Source organism: Xiphophorus couchianus, chromosome 10, assembly GCF_001444195.1.
Source record: "Xiphophorus couchianus chromosome 10, X_couchianus-1.0, whole genome shotgun sequence".
Taxonomy (NCBI): Eukaryota; Metazoa; Chordata; class Actinopteri; order Cyprinodontiformes; family Poeciliidae; genus Xiphophorus; species Xiphophorus couchianus.
In genome coordinates, this window is record NC_040237.1 from 17,194,833 (window position 1) to 17,199,588 (window position 4,756).

The 4,756-nt window shown below is 37.5% G+C and overlaps 1 long non-coding RNA gene across 1 annotated transcript; it reads left to right on the forward strand.

The window, feature by feature from the left end:
• The first annotated feature begins 239 nt into the window (after positions 1-239).
• Positions 240-4,242, forward strand: LOC114151796 (uncharacterized). The gene is made up of 3 exons (XR_003597012.1): positions 240-320; positions 2,427-2,493; positions 2,582-4,242. It is a non-coding gene; the product is annotated as an uncharacterized LOC114151796 (long non-coding RNA).
• Positions 4,243-4,756: the final 514 nt, after the last annotated feature.

A 4,756-nucleotide genomic window follows, 5' to 3' on the forward strand; every position in this document is an offset into this window, starting at 1 on the left:
TTTTTGTACATTTGTAGCACTTCTGACATCAGGTTAAGATTATGTTTACTGTAACACTTGCAGAAACTCTTTTGCACCAAGTTGCAGATCCTACAAGATAGGTAGTTAAATGATAACAGGTTTTCAGTGGGTGTGGTTACCAGCTGTCCAATAGGACATTTTCTTGCATGTTTTTGTGCCTCAGGGTACATAATAGTGGTAAGGTTGAGTTGTTTTGTTCTGTGTGTGTGTGTGTGTGTGCGTGGACATGTGTGTGTGTGATACACAGAAACAGTGGCAACTCAGGTGCCTGTTTGCTGCAGAATAAAGCTTCCTTACAGGTAAGCCTCAGCTACTTTTACATTTACTTTTGGAGAAAAAAATTGAAAAATTGAAGAAAAAAGAAACTTCCCCCCAAATAAACCATAGTTTCAGCTTAGTTAATTTTATTTCTTATTGGTGAAGAGTCAAAGGTCATCATGTGATAAAGTTAACAAACTGATTTTCTATTTCTTAATTCTTTTACTTTGACCTCTGTTCCAGTGGGAGTGGCTTATGTTCAAATATTTTCATAAAATGTAAAACATCTCTGAGACTGAGACTCCAACTAATTTGGCTCTGATGTGGTAAGAAACATTTTAAATACATTTCCAACAAATATTCCTGTCTTTCTGAGACGGGTTGTTGATACGTGGATTTACATGGTTGATCATGCAGTAGGGAATAGTTGCACCTTATTGCTGCTGTCGGAAACCGCAATAAAAAACAATGAAAACAGTAAAAGGCAATAAAAAACAGTGAGATCAACGGTCATCTTTCCATTAATCTAAGTTAATGGATTAACTTAGATTAATCTAAGTTAATCTAAGTTAAGTTAAGTTAAGACGTACTGATTTGACAGTACTAGGCCTGTCAAATCACAGGTCACAAGGCAAGTTTCCAAGTTTAAGAGGTAGACAGTGAAACATTCCAACACATTGTGAAGAAGCAACCAGGTACTGAAGATCTCCACAATCCAGCAAGAGTCACTTTTTATCAGCAACTGATTTTAAAAACAACAGCAGTACTTTTTTAATGTACCTGTTTGTAAAATAAAAAAAGTTTAAGACTAATACTTAAGTGACAATACACACAAGGGAACGCCCTCTTTAGGACGTAGCTTGTCTAGGAGGGAAAAGGAGTGGAAATCTGCTGTTTGGGGCCATTTTCTGCGTTTCCCTTGAGGAAGCATGTTGTTCCTAAAAAATGTTATCAATTGTTTGGTTTTAATAAATCGGACTGATGATTTTAACTCTGTTTTCATGGTCATTGTTTTTAAGGGAAGGATGGAACTGTTTTTACAATTCCATCCCATTACTAGACTTATGTGTGGATTTCAAAAGATTAGTGAATTTTGAAGCAAAAATTGTTAAAGTGGATAAAACTTTTCTATGACTATTCTAAATGTATTTCCAAAAAATCTAAGGATTAATGGAATGCTAATTCTGCCTTTCACAGTGAAACAGTCAGCAGTCAGTCAGTCTCTTCAAAAAAGAAGCTTCCCCCCAAAGAACTGTCACTTTTAGTTACTAAGCAGATCGGTGACGTTCACTCAAACTTGTTTGCCTAGTAACTGGTGACTCATTTACTCAGACTTTAATTCTTGCAAGAATGAGAACAGAAAGCAGATGTATTCCGTATCTGTTCAATCTGGTTTGTTCTGCTCATCACTGAGGTTTTTCACAGGTTGTTCCTTTTTGGGTTATACAAAGAGACAGAAGCTATTTTCTGAAATTCAACACAACTTACATTTTGTAAGCTTTTCTTTAATAATATACTTATACCTGTACCACATTTTGCGATATGTGTGAATCACAGTGATAATTAAGTGAGCCAGTATTTAGCAGGTAAATTGAAAATATGGCAAATGGCCCGTACTTGTACAGAGCTTTATCAAATCTAGAGGACTTCAAAACGCCGTACACTACATTCAGTCATTCACATGCTGATGAATGTGTGCAAATGGTATTGATCAGCAATATTCCAAATGAGCTACATTGGTGAAAAAAAAACAGAAAAAGAAAGAAAAATGTTCACCTAAAGCCATGAGACATGGATCATGCCTGCAATAATAAGATCCTGGCAATAAAGAGTTTATTGCCAGGATCTTATTATTACAAGACGCAGCGGCTAACCGAGCTCCTTCCATTGGGTAGCTGTGCTGAACCTTAGACACAGCCTGAGGAAAACCAGCAGAACATTCTACAAAGTGTTCTTACCCCAGACCTGCTCACAGCCTCAACTCACAATATGAGATGATACCATCTGGCAAACCGTATACAGTCCCTCAAACGCAATGGATGCAAATATTCAAGGAGGATTTGTACTTATTGCATGTGAGCTAAGAATAGTTGTTATTCAATTTTAGATTAATTCATCTTTACACTAATTATTTCTGTCTTCCACAGCCAGTTAATCCTCTCTACTCACTGGACTTTGCCACCAGACAGAATTTACTGAGGACATTTACTGGAGGTATATTATATTGTTTTTTTCTTAAGAGTTTAAAGAATTTGAAGTATACAATATTAAAGATCTTGATGGGTTCACTTTCAAATTTCAGATTTGTACAACAACGCCTCCATGCTACTAAACCTCTGCCAGTCCAAATAAGTTCTTGTGAAGTCCAATTTATAACTTGCAATTCAGACAAGTCACTATGGACATGGCAAGTCACCCAGGATTACAGAGAAGTAGTTCTATGGACAGTTTAATTTTATTCCAACAACATAGTGAATATTCCCGATCGTTCATCAGTCTACTAGACAAATATGAACCAAGAATGAGAATTATTCTACTAGAGCTGAGAAGGATTTCTGACAGAGTCAAAGAGCTACACAGTGAAACTAAAAGACGCCGCCTGATTGGAGGAGCAGTTGGAGCCCTTGGTGTAGGACTGGGAGCGACTGCAGTTGGAGGATTATTACTGGGAAAAACTGAAAACACTCGGAAACTAGCTTTAGGAGTTTCAGCTGTACTGGCATCAAATGTTATAATCTATGTTGGATTCAAAGGTGTTTATGATTCAAACTCAGAGATGTTGGCAAAAGAGAGAGAAATGATGGAAACTGCAGATGGGTTAACTAAAGAGTTCAAGGACATCATTGAACCTCAAAAGAACACCTTGAAGAAGTTGAAGAATGTGTTGGAGGAGATAAATGAGGGATCGGCTGAATTGAGGACAACAGCTGGACCTCAAGCAGATGCAACTCTCTCAGAATTTGACCGTTTTCTGGACCTTGTGCAGCAAATGGATGAATCGGCTGTATGTAACAGAGCTACACTCCTCTATACACAGTTAGTCAGTCAGTGTGAGAAAACCTATGAGGAACCCACCAGAATGAGGGATGTCCTAAGAGATTTTGAACAATGACTGGACAATGACATCAACGTTGGATCAAGAAACACATGAAGACAGGTTATTACTGTAGAGTAGTCTCAGAAGCATTTTTTATGCCCAAAGAATCTGGAAACGTATAGTTCTGTGTATTATGAAATAAATTCTCCGTTTATGTTATAAACAAAGTCAAATGATCCTTTAGATGAGACATTTCTTCAGAATGGACACATTGATAGACTGATATCTTTATTAAATTTGTGATGCATCATTAATCTTTAAGTTAATAATAAGGTCGGGCTTCCTCGGATGCTCAGTGACCTTGTTGTTCTTGTCAGATCTGTGTGCTTAGTATCTCTTGCTGCCTTCTCATAAAACGTCTTTTAGTCAAACTGATTTTGTTAAAGGATTTTCTTGGCTGTAGTAACGTTTATTTGACAGTGATGTGACAGGATGAGACACGGAGCAAAGGTCAACGAGGACCTCGAGGATTGGTGTCATGCAACTTTTACATGTGTCCCTCGTCCAACACACTTCAATTAAACAGCTGAATCACCTCCTAAGTGCAGTCATGTTATCCAGAGTCCTGCTAATCACCTCATTATTTGTCTCTGTTGAAGCAGAGGCAAAATCTAAAAGTTTCAGGACGCCGACCTGCAAGATTGGAGTTTAAGACCTCCAGCCTACAGACAGAGTTATGACCATGTTTACTGCTGCTTAGTTCAATTATTATTAAATTATTAAAATACATCACACAGCACAGCTGGGAAGGAGCAGACCATTCTACGCTGTGTGTGTTCACAATTGGTGACTGTATGATGCTTGAATGACTTTTCGTTTTCATGATGTAAAGCACTTTGAACTGCCTTGTTGCTGAAATGTGCTACACAAATAAACTTGATTTAATTAAAGAACAGAATGCAAGAGGTTTAAAGGGTCATTTGTATTAGTGAAGAGGAAACGTTCTAACCTATGAACAGTGCATCAAATGTATGGTGATGGTAGCATCATGTTTTCTTTGATATGTTGTATTGCCAGAGGTACTGGTGCATTGCACCCAATTTCAATGTAATGCCTGCTAATTTTCCTTCCCATAAAAAAATAATACAGTTAGTCAGCAGGAAAGCAACCAAATTCTGCAATATCCATCAGTAATTCTGCCAGAAACCTGCTGATGACTGAAAGTGAAGGTGAAACTTCCTAAGGAACACTCAAGCCAATACTATATCAGGGTTCAAGAATAATTTTAACTGTGTGGGGAGAGAAAATCTGCACTAAATTAAAACTAGAGCACATTGTTTTTTACAAATAAAAAACAATGAGCTCTAAAAGGTAGAACAGGTTGGATTATTTTTCCGGGTGGGGGCATATTTTACTGATGTGCCACTGGACTGCCAAACC